The 16,406-nt window shown below is 46.2% G+C and overlaps 1 protein-coding gene across 1 annotated transcript in view; it reads left to right on the top strand.

Annotated features, from left to right (window-relative positions):
* The first annotated feature begins 546 nt into the window (after positions 1–546).
* Nmnat3 (nicotinamide nucleotide adenylyltransferase 3) overlaps positions 547–16,406 on the top strand; it is a 107,384-nt gene continuing 91,524 nt past the window's right edge. Inside the window, exon 1 of the mRNA XM_041677314.1 lies at positions 547–709. The gene's annotated coding sequence lies outside the window, so the exon portion shown is untranslated. The remainder of the gene's footprint in view (positions 710–16,406) is intronic.

Below are 16,406 nucleotides of genomic sequence, written 5' to 3'. Positions count from 1 at the left end.
AGAGGGGTGTAAATGTGTCAGAAAAGGGAAGTGGGGACGCAGGGAGAGTAAATCCTCATGTAACACGGCAGAAAGTCAATAGATAAATCAAGAAATCGCTATGTAAGCTCTTTTCTCTCTCTTTTTTTTAGCGACAAGAAGTGACCATCAAAAGAAAAGAAGGAACTGATCAAAAAGGGCTATGGGTGGAGCAGAGCAAGAGGGCTTGTTGCTTTCATTATAAGTGGTTATTTTACACTTTTACACTTTCATTTTAAGTGGTTATTTTAACATTTTACACTTTTATTATAAGTGGTTATTTACATACATTGCTTGATAGATTTTTAATTCAGACCTTTAAAAAGGAGAGTAAAGTTATCTAAAATAAATAAACGAAACACAAAACCGAAAAATAAAAACAAACGCGAAGCAAAGGCCAACGGTTGTGGGTTGTAAAGTACTGTGCCCCTGAGGAGCAGGGGCGGGGCATTGGGCGTGGCCTTTGGCCTGTGAGGGGGCGGTGATTCATTGGACCCCCCCCTCGGGGCTCGGAGCCTACTTCCTCGGGCTCCGCCCACAACGGGAGGCGGGGAGCTCAAGGTCAAGTTCACTCTGGGCCCCGCCCCCAGCCTAGGTCAAGGCGAGTAACCCGGGTTGAGCGTTAGGTCCACGGTCTCTGTTGACCCCCCGAGATTCTCCGGGTGCCGCTGTGGAGCCCAGCGACGCGCAGGTAAGCACAGCCAGCGGCCTTGGCCGCCTGCTTGGGTCCCGCGTTCTTCCGGGACCCACGTGACTCGAAGCGTCTGCTGCAGCGGCGGTGCCGTTTTAGGCGCGCGCGCGCGCGCACACACACACACACACACACACACACACACACACAGGCGTCAGGTAGCTACGGTTTCACTGTCACGTTTCTGACCCACAGGATCGAGCTGACACGGGTTCGGATCTTTCCTGCATCACGTGTACAGCCAGTTAAACATAAGCGTGTAACAGTTACGGTGTATTATGCGGTGTTCTTCCATTGGCCTAAGTACCGGGGTCCCAGGGATAATGTGCAGCGTGCCACCCTGCGGAGCTCAGGGAAGACCCTCTGCAAAGATAAACCACACACGTTATGAACGTTCTAGTTAGTAGGGGCTGTGGAGATAAAAAGCCCAGAGTGCTGGAGAGGTTTTATCCAGTTCACTACCTGCAAAAACTGTTGAATTAAAGCTGCCTGGTGAATCTCTGAATTCCTGGGTAGAAAACGCAGGGACACATTTTCTCAGGTGAAAAAATTATGGGCTGGGGAAGGAGGGTCAGTAGGACCGGCCTGCAGAAAGCTGGGATCTGCAGGGTCCTGTGCTGGTCAGTTTTGGTCAACTGGACAGGAGCGAAACTCATCTGGAAAGAGGTCAAAATGCTCCCATCAGACTAACCTGGTGGCCAGGGTGAGAGGGCGTCTTCTTGTGTAAGATAGATGTGAGAGAGTCCAGCCCATAGTGGCGGTTCCACCACACCCTTCCAATTTCCCTCACCCGGAAGGTGGGCCTGGGTTGTATAAATTGTTCAAGCCCTGGAGAACAAGCCAGGAAGCTGCAGTCGTCCATGTCCTCTGCTTCAGCTCCTGCCTGGATTTCCATCATCGATGAACTGTGATGTGGAAGCCAAATAAAGCCTTCCCTCCCGAGTTGCTTTGGACGTGGCGTTTGTCACAGCAGTTCCTTAACCTCGCCTCTGTTCTAGAGTGGCATTGCTTGTACCACCGGGAAATGGGTTTGTGGAATGCAGCCGCCAGAGCTGTTGAGGCAGATGCAGCATGGGGGACGATGTCTTGCAAGGAGGCTAGGCGCCTCAGGACTGAACTTGGGTGTCTGTCCCTGAGGAAGCAAGCCTTCCCTTGCTTAATCCTTTCTCCTCTGACTCGGAAGACACACAGCCTGCTCTTTAAGTTGAGGTTCAGTCATTGCTTTCTGAAACACTTGACCTTTCCTTGGCTCTTAGGCTTCTGAGAAGCCCTCCTGGCATCTGTGCAGGGTTGGCCGTGTGGCCATGCTGACCCTGAGCCTTGTGAAGAAAGCTGCCTGCCTTCTGTCTGGCAGGTTTCCCAGCAAGCTCCACCTGTTTCTGCCAGCCCCAAGAGTCCCAGAATACATGCCCCCACACTTTCCCAGGTGACTCCAAGCTCTTTGTGTTGCTCTCTAAAATTGCCAGATGACTCCCCAGAGGGAGCATCTCTTCTGGTCCCTTCCTGAGGACCCCTTGGAACTTGACACCAACACAGATTTGAGAGAATGCTTGGTACTTTGAGAAACACCTGTCAGCCACTTGCTATCTACATGTGTGCACTTAGATTATTTCCTTTATTTTTTTAAGATTATAATATAATTACATCATTCCCCCTTCCTTTTTTCCCCTCCAAACCCTCCCATAACCTCTCCTTGCTGTCTTTCAAATTCATTAATTGTTGTTACATAATGTATATATGTATGTAACAATTAATACATAGAATAATACGTACATATATGTCTGTAACAACAACTAATAAAGAAAGAGGCTTGGTATATTCTATGCCTTGAATGATCCTGATGTCTTCTTGTCCACACTATTGATACAGACATTGTGGTTTTCTAAAACTAAGATAAGAGAATGGGGAACACGGTTAAGGGAGGAACCTGGTAGCATTGGAGGGCTGTGGTCAATAGATGATTAATAGGGTGTTGGAAGGAGAGGAGAAAGAACAGCCATGGTGAAACCTCCCCGCGCCCCCTTGTTCCCCTCACAAGCCGTGGAAGCATGCTGGCCAAGACTGGAAGAGAGGCTTTATCGTGGAGGCCATAGACCTGCGGCTTCCCAGCTATGCAGCTGGTCTGAAGAGGTTGCTTGTCCTGAGTCATGAGGAGCATGCAGGTTCTTGGCATATAGTTCTGCTCTGAAGAAGTACTCATCCTGTCCTCTTTCTTTCTCCAAATAAACTAAAACAAGAACGATGGTGCCTGCTCTAAGAGGCCATTGGGATCTCGAGTACCCAGAATACTTAGTGTTGTATCCAGCATGTAGGAAGTTACTACGCTGCTGGCGTTGCCCACTCCTTATCTTGGCAGACACTGATGAGGTGGGGAGGGAAGTGTGGTGGGGGGATGAGGAGCTGGGCAGGGTGATTAGTGGGGGGTGAGTTATCTGTGGCAGTGGTTTCCCCCAGAAAGCAGCAGCCTCCAAATGAGAAGCGTGTTCTACCTGATAGGGAACCTCTATCCACCCGCACTGTCAAAAGACCCAAGAGTCTGAGAAAACCTGGGCCAGAGAAGAAATAGAAGAAAAAAAAAAGTGGAGAAATTAGTCAAAAGGTCTAGAATTGCCTTCAGGGCTTGTCTTTAACTCCCGACTGGGTGAGTCCCCTGCAGTGGGCTACTGTTGCTCTAACTGACCTCTGTAATCTTTGTGACTTAGGTAGAATGGCTATAATAATTGCCTGGGAGCTGTGGAACATTATAGCCCCTGCACTAGGCAGTCATGCTCTAAGTAGACACACAGATGAATGAATGAACAAGTGAAAATAAACTGAGAACTTTTTGAAGTATGTCTGTGTGTGTGTGTGTGTGTGTGTGCGCGCGCGCGCGCTTTAATTAAGAGTATGAAGGCAGAGAAAAATAATGTGCTTTAAGCATTTGCAGAGGACGGAGCCCTTTCATGTAGGAGGCAGCCTCATGGATAACTCCTTGGCTTTCCAATCACATCGCACAGCCTATGACTGAAGCCTTAGCATCTATATTTTAATCCGGAATTGTACCTAGCTCATAATAAGCAAGTTAAGTACCTGAAGGGCTTACTTACCTCAGCACACAGACAGGGTGTGGAAAAATCCTCAGTCAGTGATAGCTATTGGTGTTGTGTGGTGTTTATTAATCCTCCCATAGACTGCCACTACCACAAGGAAAATAAAGGTCACAGATGGGTGACCCTAGTTCCGAACCAGGCCTGTGTGGTAGCACAGGCACTTTAGATGACCAGACCATGTGTATGAAGTGCAATCAGCCTCATGTGTATTTCTTTTATTACTTAAAACACATAACTATGGGATTTCTTTTCTTTTTAAGATTATAATATAATTCCATCATCTTTCTCTTTCCTTCCCTCCCTCTAAGCCTTCCCATATATCCCTCCTTGCTCTTTCAAATTCGTGGCCTCTTTTTTTCATTAATTGCAGTAACATGCATGTATATATATATATATATATATATACACACACACACACACATATATATATATATTCCTAAACATAGCCTGCTCAGTCTGTATAATGTTACTTGTAAAGGAAAAATAAAACCTGCAAAATCATAATTTATGTGTCTTTGAGTGCAGGTGTTTTATCATCTAGATAAATCTTCCATGCATCTATGTTAAACCACTTTGGGCTGTCAGAGCTCTTAAATAAAGTGGCTTGTCCTGACCAGTGTCTGTCTGTGCTCGTTTATCATTGCTCCCTAGTAAAGATGGACAGATCCCATTGCACAGGGCAGGCCTCGGGCCAGCAGCTCCCACCCCATATATTAGCCGTGCAGACCCTGAATGGAGTGGTGTTTAACAAGTCACAGTGGACTCCACCCTCCCTTGTAGATGGGGATTTTTCTTTCTTTCTTTTTCTCTGTGGTCCTAGGGATTGAACCCATGACCTTATGCATCCTAGGCAAGGGCTCTTCCACCGAGCTGCATCCCCAGCCTCAGTCAGCCAGGTATTCTATGACCAGTGTGAATGTGGGAACACACAGTGGGGAAGTCTTAAGTTCTTTGAGGTGATGGGTTTGAGGGTAAATGTGCCTGACTGGAAGGTGCCCACATCATCTGAAAGTCATAACTGTCTGGTCTTGCCAGCCAGAGGCCTGGCCTCTTGCCCAGGGAGGCCTACTCTGCTCTTTGCTGCCCTGCCTCTGGCCACAGTTACTCCTAAAATCTTGATTCATAGGCAGTAGAGAGGCACAGCTGAATCAAGTGAGCCTTCCTCGGTCATCTCTGAGTTCATGGTGATGGGACACCTGTCTGCAGGCCGCAGAGCTGCCTCTGCTGGCTGGAACTCTCCCACTGCAGTGCAGGGTCCTAGCGCTGCGCCTGACCCCATGTCCTCTGCCTCCCTCTATTGTTCCCTTGTGCAGATACCTTAGCCAGTATCCTAGGGGTTCCAGTGGGGACTCTGAAATGGAAGACTTGACCCTCATGAAGGCCAAGTACAGGAGGCAGGTTTAGTCAAGACAGATGTGAGAGCCTGTAAGTGGACAGACAGCCTCGAATTGTCAAGGTGGTCATGTGCTGAGCAGGAGAGGCCTGGGGAACCAGGTCAGCCGGTGAAAGCAGGCCTGTAAACACTGCTGGTTGGGCATGGTCACACACCTTCGAAGAATACTGCAGGGCATTTTTCTACAGATGCTGGTGAGCAGTGATTTGCAGACCGACCGAGAATGTACCCTTTTAAAGCGGTGTGCCGCCAGCTTCCAAGCAGGAGAGCAGGCCTCATGTTCCCTGCCCGCGTTGGTGCAGCTCCTGGTTCCCTGTTGTCTCCTCCTAAACCCCAGGTGTCATTACTGCCCGTCTCAGGCAGGTGGCACTGACTCACCCAAGGGCATATCTGGTAAGCTGGCTACTAAAGCCCTCCTCCTTTTGAGGGGCAGCATGTCCAGAGACCCTGTTGTATCCTATACCTAGGCCTATCAGGCTAAAGGTCCACATAGATGTTAGCATATGGTGGCCAGTGGCCTGTCATCTTAGAGGAAGGGAGGGCAAAGGTACCTGCTGCTGACCCCCCGGGTGGGCCTTGTATGTCTGCACCTGTGTGAGCTGGCTAGGCTAGTGGTATCAGGGTGAGGCTAGCCTTCCTAGAGTGGTCACTTGTGAGGGACACCATGCCTACCTTCAGCTGATAGCTCTGACAGAAATGCCTATGGAAAACATTATCTCTGTATGCCTGAATATTATTAGACTAACATATTTTGCTTGTCCAGGGATGTTGACAGGTGGCAACTTTATTTAGAGAGCTGAGCCGCCTGTTTCACTAGAGCAAAGGACAGAGGCACCGGAGGCCCCTGACTCCTGGTGGGGAGTGTTTGACTGCCACACAGACCAGTGGGGAAGGGCTGGATTCCCAGGGCACAGCTTTAATAGGATTGTAATTGTGTGGCTCATGGCCATGGAGCAAAGAAATAGCTCTGGCAATCTCCCTTCCATAAAGGCTGACATGCAGGAGGTATTTATGCCTCCTGAAAGTGCATGTTAAGTGGTAGATATTTATGAAAGGGGTGCCGAGGAGTAAATGTGTCCATCAGTCAACCTGGAACTCTTTAAAGCTCCTAAGATGCTTTTAAATTAGAGCCAATCTTCCCCCTGCCTTCCACCTCCATCAGCCACCCCCACCCCTGTTCCTCTTGTAAAAACCAAGTGCCAAGGCAGGGCCAAGCCCAGGCAGGAGGTTGGAATTCCCGTGCAGAAGAGAGTGAGCACGTGTGTGGTGATTCTTTCCCATCTCAGTGCTCCGGAGATTGGCAGAATGTGGGAGGGACAAGGCTGACAAACAGGGTCCAGCCTAATTGCGTCCTACCCTAGCCATCCTCACTCTACCATCTGCACTCCACCATTGGCCAGGGCCTTTGCTCCTGAGGCTGCAGAGGGAGATGGTGAAAACAAGTGATACACACAGCCTCAGTCTGAGCTCAGAGAGGGGCGGATGGGAGAGAGAATGTCGTTGTTGTAAGAAGCGGCCGTTGACAGAGAGAAGGCTGCAGAAGGCTGGGAGTTTGTGAGCAGGTGATCATTAGCACCAAGTACCTGGCATGGAGGAGTCTAGCTAGAAATTATTATTGACTTCTCAGTGCTCATTTTAAAGATCAGAGGTAGGAGTTTGTCATAAGAAGCCTATCCTTAGTAGCCAAGCCTGCTTAGCGTCTAATTCCCATCTGGCCTCTTTTATGAAACTATTATTGGCCACTTTTTGTCTTACTGCTTTTTTGTGTGTGGGAGAAAAAGGATGCTAATGTCTGCTCCCCACTACATGTTTTGTTAAGAATTGCAAGAGCTGTAGATGGTGGAAAGAGAGGGGCTGTCCCTCTCAGCTTCTCCTGGGAAACAGTCTGAAAGTGGAAAGAGTCCTGCATGATGACTCTCTGCGCATCATCACTTGTCATGGTGAAAACCTGGGCATGACCTGAGTTAACTGTTCAGGGAGATGGTGAAATTATGGGACACCACACTGGTAAGGCCGTGTGCATGAAGCTGAGTCTCCAGCTGCAAAGAGAGCAGAAGGTTGTTAGATTGATCATGTTCAGAAAAACAAGTCTGCCAGGAGGTCTTGGAACAATGGATACTTCATTTTCATGACTTTACATTTTCTGTGGTGCTATAGCAGTTCTGTTAGTTACTTTTGCCTCTCTGTTACCACAGATTCTGACAACTTAATGGAGAGAAGGTTTCCTTTGGCTTGTGGTTTTGTGGGTCTCAGTCCATCATTGTGGGAAAGGTGGAGTCAAAGGGTTCATGACAGTGGGAACATGCAGTAGTGGCTGTTCACATGACATCCAGCCAGGAAAGAGAAAAGAAACCACCAGAGTTCCTTCAGAGTAGAACAGTGGCTGAGGGGGAGGGGAAGAAACCAGAGGGCCGGGGTCTAACCTTCAAAGCTTTGCCCTTTTAACCTGCTTTTGCCAGTTTGTTTCTACTTTTTCAAGGTTCCACAACCTCCCAAAGTACTGCCCCTGGCTGGAGACAAGAGGAATGGTGCCGTAGAGAGGAGTAGTTGCTGCTAAGCAAGGCTGAGATGCAGCAGGGCAAACTGAACTGTTGCACCTCCACTGCCAGCTTCTAGGGCATGTGGAAGCATCCTCTGCAGCCCACCCTCGTGGACTTGCTGTTCCAAGACTGCATGGCCTCTCTCTTGGGCTGACTCCACTTGGTGCCTGTGACTTTCTTCAACCGATACCCAATATCCCTGGCGTCTCTAAGATCCCTTGGGTTTCCCTAGAGGCTTAGGCTTTACCTTCGGATCTCTATACATCGCATTACCATGAGCTTCTCTCTGTGTAGCCTGACCCACTAGACTTTCTTTAAAAATCTGAGTCCACATGACTTCGTAACTTACATTCCGCTTGCTTATAAAACTAAGAGTATATGGACAATGCCAAATTCTGACATCACCTGGGTCTCTTTGGACCATACAGTGGTTTCTGTGTCCTTCAACTGCTGGGCCAGGAAAAGCACTTCTCTAAGTATCTCTGAGTGAGCGGGGTACCCTGGAGTCCATGATAGATGAAGGAGTTGCCATCAATCCCCAAAATCTTCTCAAGGCACATTTCCTGTGGTTCCAGTACAGAGCACAGAGTGTTGGCCTCTCTTTAACGGCGCTAATCTTTTGAACACTTACAGCCTCGTTCTCTGTAACTGGAAACACTCCCCTTTCCTAGCCAAACTGCTCTACATTTTCATCCCAGTTTTCATTGTAAACTGGATATAAGTTAGCAATAACCATGCTAAAGCCTAAATGCTATCCTGTTTTGAAATTTCCTCTTGTCAAATTAATCAGTCTATTACTTTTTAAAACCTTGCTAGTAATTATTATTTTATGTGTATGGGTGTTTTGCCCATATATGTGTATGTATGTGCAACACGTACATGCCTGATGCCTGTGGAGGTTATCGGATCCCCTGGGGTTGGAATTACAGTTCACCCATGTGAACTGCCACATGGGTGCTGTGCTTCGAGCCTAGGTCCTCTGCAAGAGCAGAGCCCACTCTCCAGCCCCCTCATTTATTACTTTTTTTTTAATCGGGAGGGAGTTTTCAGGGATCTCTCATGAAATCCTGAGTTCATATCTTGAAAATTTCACCTGTGGTTATTCTCCAAATAGCTTTTATACAAAAATGTAAAGTGAGGGGGAAATTCATTAGCATTCTGTTTCCTACTAGCGGGACTTAGGTCATGTCTGCAACCATGGCTGATCTGTCATGTAGACTGAATTAACACCTCTTTCCCAGGTGTCCTCCCAAGTTACAAAGAAGGAGCTGAGCGCCATTAGCGTATTCTGACCCTTTGTTTAGGATGGCAACAGTTCGTCTGGAAAAGTGTGGCCAGGTACAAACTGTGGCCTGAAAGTCTGGCCACCATACAGAGTAGAAATATGGGCCTGTATAATATGGCCCTACAATCCACTCCCTCTTATTAATTTTAATAAAACCTGTGCTTCTGCAACAGGACAGATTATCACTTCTGTCTTAGGGAAAGACTCCTTCATTTACCCAAATTTACCCATCCTTGGAACAGGCATTCCATTTATGCGAGCTCCTGTCTTAGGCATCTGGGGAGAAGAAACTTCAAACTCGTCTCTGACTGCCGACCTCTGTGAACAAAAGAGATTAAGGGAGAGAGATACCTTTGGGCTTTGTGTCTCGGAGCCTTACTTTCTTGTCAGGAGAAATCCTAATCTTATATGAATAATCACGCTCCTAACGACTATAGTCTCCTATTTAAAGGAGAGAAGGATTGCCTGAATTGAAAATGTTTCTTCAGCTGGTTGTATCAAGATCTAAAATTCTTAACATATTCATTAAGCCCGAACATTTACAGGGTGTGTCAAACTTTCCTCAACATCTTATAAGCAGTTATAAACATTATCAGGTCAATACCAAAATTAACAATAAATCCACAATTAAATCCAAGCATTTACAGGGCACATCAAACTTTTCTCAACATATTACAAGCAGTTATAAATATTACCAGATCAATACCATAATTCTAGAATGGGAATTAACAATAAATCCACAATTTAACATATCATAATTTTCTTAAATCCATATTAATCAAAAGACAAGAAAAGCTTTTCTGATGGCTGAGAGTACAATGACATTACTGTTATCAAATACCAGTTCCTGTCTCTGAGCAGCAGTTAAACCCTTAGGCTGCCCCCCTCTTAAGTGTAGAGGGGCTTCATTCATTCATTCTTTCCTGAGGGGAAAGCTTAGGTCTTAGTTCTCAGGTTCAGTATTTTAATCAAAATGAGTTCTGTGTCCCAAAGAGTAAAACAGCAAATGTTCAGCCTGCATTTACTGTAAAAAAGTTGTAGTCATCGTGCAGCTGGGCCTCTGTGACTCGTCTATTACTTTCTAAACTCATCCTCACTCAGATTTTCTGGACATGGACAGAATGTAGACTTTGCTTCTTTCCCAAAATATAATACAAATGGCTTCTGCTGTTTCCCAATGGAGTTTGTAATCCTATTTGGACCCACATGAACCCTCACACTGTATCTGACAGAAACAACTTAAGGGAGAAAGACCGACCTCTCTGATGAGGAAGTCATGGTAACGCAGCTTAACTCCTGCTGATGCGAGTATGTTACATGGGCTGCACACATCATGGTGGACCAGGAAGCTGAGGGCCAGGAAGAAAGCAAAGATTGGATATAATCTCCAAAGGCCTATCCCTGACATTCTTCTCTGTCCGCTAGGTGCTACCTCCTAAACATCTCCGGCCTCTTAAAATAACACCATAAACTGGAGATTATCATTCAAAACATGAGCCTATGGGGGCCATTCTAGATTCAAAACTTAACATTATTTCTATAAATGTTTCAAATGAGACAGGTTAAATAATGTTCTTTTCTGCTGTTTGTACCCAGTTGTGGCTTTATCCTGAATTTAATCTTCCAATCAGCTATTGTGTGTTTGAATTAAGGTAGCCAAGCTTTGTAGTCATAGCTGGGCTGTAACTTGCTGTGTGCAATAAGCTAGTCTTGAACTTGTGACGATCCTCCTGCCTCAGGCACTTGAGTGCTAGGATTAGAAGTGTGTGCCACCACATCCAGCTCAATCAAAGCAGGTGTGGCTTTGTGCCTCCAGGTCTATAATTCGAGGTCATATTCTGTGTTCCCTGAATGTATTAACTGTGGATGTGCCCAGCCCCATGAACTTAGAGTCTTGGGGTTTTAAGGTGAAGAAGGCTAATGCCCGTCCTGGTATCCAGTGGTTTGGGAGGGGTTGATTTGTGTTTGTAACTTTTTTTTTAAATATTTATTTATTATGTATACAATATTTAATCTGTGTGTGTTTGCAGACCAGAAGAGGACAGCAGACCTCGTTACAGATGGTTGTGAGCTACCATGTGGTTGCCGGGAATTGAACTCATGACCTTTGGAAGAGCAGGCAATGCTCTTAACCACTGAGCCATCTCTCCAGCCCTGTGTTTGTAACTTTTGAGAGCATCATTAGTGAAGTTTTAGCACTCCCTGTCTCCAGGATGTGTACAAGTGTGCACGCACATGCACAGACACACAGAAACAGCAGGAGCAACAGCGCTGGACCACCCCTGCATAATTCTGTCTTATGGTGCAGGCTTTGATACCGCAGGAACTGAATGCCGTGTTCTGTAGTCTTTCATGTATCCATGTATACCTGTGCTGCCTATTGCTGGCCAAAGTCTAGTGCAGTTTGTCCTAAGCGAAGTGTATTCAATCATCCAGATGCTGGGGAGTTCCTATAGGTCTTTATTTGAAACATGGATTTGAGTGGTTTATTTGGGAGTCCAGGAAGTGCTAGCATGAAGCAGGGGACTGAGCCAAAGATGTCATGAGCCCAACCTGAACAATTAGAATCTAACCAGAGGCTACAGATTATCTGTCCAGGGGTTATCATCTTGGAAAGGCCCGAGACCAAGCTCACCCACCCACCCCAATGTTGTCAGTCATTGGTCGGGCATCATTTCTTAGGGATGAGTTAGTGGTCAGATTCTAGGTACCAGGGAAAGCACCTAGACAAGGAGCTGTAGGTTCTGGTGGTTGGAAGTCAAGCGGGCTTGCCCCAGGGTGGCAACGCCTGAAGCAAAGGCTTCAGTGCCTGCTGCCGTGCTTAAGCCACAGCAGCACGCGTGTGCAGGCTGAAGATAATCCAGTCCGTCATTCCACACTCAGTCACAGCCAGTCACGCCAGGTTGAAGGCCACATTAAGTAGTAGGTAACACAACATGTATGCGAAAGACAACCTTAAGAAGAATGTGCTCTTTTCCCAGTGAATAGGGCTGAGTCCCAATATTGACTTAAGAGGCAGACTGCTAGTGTTCTTCAGCTGTACGGTTTGAGACCCAACACCTCAAAAGCAGGCCTGATGGTCTAATCAGATTTATCTGTTTCGTGGCAGTGTTTCCCCTTCTGTTGATTACTCCTGCTATTTCTCTAGTACATTGAGATGCATTCAAAAGAAAAATTCACTGGGAGAAAACATTTAACCTCATTTGTATCAACTCACAGTTAAATCTCCCTTGCCATGTTTTACTATTTACTGGATTTACTACACTGGTGCTGATTCCAGAGTGTCAGGGAATTTCTGTAGTTATGGCTTTTGGTGCCCTGATAAATGATTTGTAGTCACTGCCTCTCTACTGAAACAGTCTGTCTCCAATTAAAGATTTAGTCAGCTCTTTATTGCAAAATGACTGTGCACAGTTGAGGTACGGGCTATGGTTATGCTGATATTTTGACTTAATTCACCAGGTAGTGGTGTGTCCTTAACCCTCCCATCTGTTTTGTTTTCCTAAACATAGAGGAGGAATATCAATGGCAGTTTGAGACATAAAAAAGATCCTAGGAACGCCACATCTGCTTATTATAATTGAGTCCACCTGAGTATTTATTATCACAGCAAGGGCCTTACTCAGTGAGGCTAGTGGCTAAAGTTCATACGCTTTAGGTTATGGATACTTTAGAATTTATATTGGAAGATTTCAAGATTCCACTGTTTTAGAAAAATGAAGCCATTTCCCTTTAAATTGTGTTCTGGGGTGCATTCCACAGAGACCAAGATGACAAATATTCTATTTCATGCCCTATTGCTATGCCCTGTGCACACGCAGACAGCACTGACTGATGCTTGAGCCCAAACCCTGCTCTGCAGAGGCCTCCAGCAGCCACTTAGTAAATCATAACTGGCTCACAAGCTCGAGTCTGTGGCTGCTCCCTACTCTACTCTGTACCCATCCTGACTACTGGTTAAAATAGTTACTGCAGGACTGACTGAAAACATATATACAACTAACATTATACAGGTCGAGCAGGTTGTGTTTATGTGTACAGGAGTGTGTGTGTGTGTGTGTGTGTGTAAAAACAATTAATAAAAAAGAGGCTATGAATTTGAAAAAGAGCAAGGGGTTTATGAGAGGGTTTGGAGGAAGAAATGGAAGGGAAAATCGTGTAATTACGTTTTCAAAAATAATTTTAAAAATAGCTACTGTACACACACATATAATGTATACGTGATTACATATATATCTGTATAGAATTAGCTGTGTGATGGGGGTCTATATATGTGCTCTCACCTTTCCTTTGTGATAATTATTCAATTTGCCATTGTTTGTATCCCTTCATGTTTTTTCTTCTACCATGAACATTTTATTTCTTTTTCCTTCTTTGCTTCTTTTCTTGTTTAGCCAAAAGATTAAACAGGCAGCCCCAATATTACATGTTCTTGTTTCATACAGACTAGAGTTGATGGGAATGCACTGAGATGCTGAATGCTCTGACTCAGGGTAACACATCTGCTGGAGGTCACTAGTGACCCCCAGACTGCCAGGTCTCACGGTCATTCTCCCATCCAAGTCTTCCAGCAGCATTTAACCCCTTAAGCTGTTCTTGTCTTTGGAGCCATTGTTTCTGGGCCTTTCTCATTCTCCCTGACCATTCCTTCTTTGCCTCGCCAGCATGCTCCCTTTTCTTTGCTGTCTTCAGTGGGGACATTCTCACAGCCCCCTTTATCCACTTCATCTGGGTGACTTAATTCATCTACAAGCTGGGTATTAACGGCCATCTTTCCATGAGTGCCTTGGACATCCTGTGGCCATCACATCTCCTCCTTAGAGTGTGAGTCTCTGTGTCCAGCATCCTGCTGTGTGCTTGCTCTCGTGACACCCATGGGCATGCACAGTCAGCATGTCTCATTTGTTCTAGTGGATTCTAATGGGGTGTTTCTGCTACTACTACGTGAGGTGGTCAGAGGTAAACGTGTTAGAAAGCTCCTGGCCTAGGAAGTCAAGCATAAGTTACAACTTAGAAATTCAAACAGTCATTTTACTATTATGTCATGGTCTGGGGAGGTAGGGTTGGCTGGGCTCAGGCAGTTTTGCTCTGGGTCTCTCATTCAAGTAGGTAATGACTGGCTGAGGCTGGAGCCGCCTCACAGGCTTTCTCACTCTGTCAAGATGACAGTGGCTTCCATCTGGAACCTTGTCATATGACTTGGATTTCCCTAGTGTGCCATCTGGGGTATGGGGACAAATCCCAAGTGTGCCAGGTAGAAGCTGGATCAATCTTCTCCATCTACCCTTGGAAATCTCATAGCATCACCTCTGCCATGTTTACTAGCCTATCTGGTTTTAAGAGGATAGAATTAGACCCATCCCTCCATGAGAACCATCACTGTAAGAAAAGTTTGTGCATGGGAAATTATGTCATTGGGGTAGTATAAAACCCATAACCCCTCCACCCCCATATCTAAAAAAAAATAGAAGGTTTCTAGGTTGGGTTTACTTTTTGTTTGTTTTCGTCACTAGTGTACAAATGAGAGCAGGAGAGATGACCCCATGCTACTCTTGCAGAGGACTTGAGTTTAGTTTCTGTCACTCATGCTGGACAGCCTACAACTACCTGTGACTCCAGATCCAGGGTATCTGATGCCCTCCTCTGGCATCGGCAAGCACCTGTGCAATGTACACATACCCCCCCACACACACACACATACGCATGCACAAACACACACACTTAAAAATTTTTAAAAAAATTCAAAAAAAAAGGGAAAAGCGTACAGACAAATACAATGAAAATGTTCTGCCCCTGCTGCTCCATGGACAATCACTGTTTATTTTTATATTTTAGGAGTTTGTATTCGCATACATCACTTTGTAACTAAGTACTTCGCTCCCCCCACCATCTAACAGTGTATCTGGGATGGGCTGTCTTTTCAGTATGCAGAGGATCTCTCTCCCCATCTCCCCCTCTCAATTACAGATGCACTCTATTCTGTAATGAATAGTGCTCTACCTTAGCTTATTTCATCAATTCTGTGGGTGTGTTCTGAGCTGCTTCCAGTCCTTAGTTACTGCAGACAACACTGCAGTGAATCACATATATATGCCCTCCTCCCTGAGGAAGAATAAATCAAGACGCTTCCCTCAAGTGCCCCTAGACATAGGCCTCTCTTCGCATCCCCACCTTACATCTGATCCCATCACACAATTTTTGTTGTTGTTGTTGTTTGTTTGTTTGTTTTTCAAGACAGGGTTTCTCTTTGTAACACCCCTGGCTGTCTTGGAACTGGCTTTGTAGGTCAGGCTGGCCTCGAACTCACAGAGATCTACTTGCCTCTGACTCCCGAGTACTGAAATTAAATGTGTATGCTACCATCGCCGGATCACACGATTCTTGTGATGATTAGTGACTTATCCTGTTGTCACCAGGTCTCCAAAGGAAGCAATTTATGGGAGGAAAGGTTTACTTTGGCATACAGTTCAAGGAAGTGTAGTCAAGGGGTGGTGGCAGGAGTGTGAAGTGGCAGGTCCCATTGCCCCCACAGGAAGGAAGCAGATGATTGCTTGTGCTTGGTTCATCCTTTCCATTCCTCTGGACTCCAGCCCACATGGGGATCCTCTCTCCTCAGTTAAGCCTTTCTGGAGACCCCTTGTAGGCATGTCCGGAGTGTGTTTCCATAATGGCTCCAGTCCCATCGACAGTGAAAGCTCACCCTAATACCAGGCCTCCACTCAGTGGCCATGAGCTTCCAGAGATCATGCAGTATGTCCACCATAGTCCATGTCCTTGCCATCCAACACAGGGGCCGGCGGTTCACACCGAACAGAGGAGGCCAGGGAAGGAGGAGGGGCAGGTAACAGGACACAGGTGACTGGGTGGCTATACTGCCTAGTTTCTATGTCAGCTTGACACAGCTAGAAGAGGGAACCCCGAATGAAGAAATGCCACTGAAAGATCAGCCTGCGGGAAGCCTGTGCTGCATTTTCTTAATCAATGACTGATGTGAGAGGGCCCAGCTCACGGGTGGTGTCACTTCTGGTTTGGCGGTCCTGAATGCTGTTAAAAAGCAGGCTGAGCAAGCTATGGTGAGAAAACCAGTAAGTGGGACCCCTCCTTCCAGATTCCTGTCCTGACTTCCTTCTAGAATAGATTCTGATATGGAAGTATACCCGACATAAACCCTTTCCTCACCCAGTTGCTTTTGGTTATGGTGTTTTATCGCAGCAACAGAAACCCCAGCAAAGGCAGTGGCTCAGATTTGGCCTCCCCAGTTGTGTCTTTTCACTGTGTTTCAGGAGTAGTCAACACTTATGGCCTTGTGGCTCCTTTCTTAGTTCATTCCTGAACCTGGTTTGTTCTCATGCATGGGCTGAAGGAGGTTCAAGACCAGTGTTGATGCAGA

The sequence above is a fragment of the Microtus oregoni genome, unplaced genomic scaffold, assembly GCF_018167655.1.
Source record: "Microtus oregoni isolate MIOR12 unplaced genomic scaffold, Mior012 000028F_ref0000031, whole genome shotgun sequence".
Classification (NCBI taxonomy): Eukaryota; Metazoa; Chordata; class Mammalia; order Rodentia; family Cricetidae; genus Microtus; species Microtus oregoni.
Note: the sequence above shows the minus strand (reverse complement) of the source record. Positions and strands in the feature narration are given on the sequence as shown.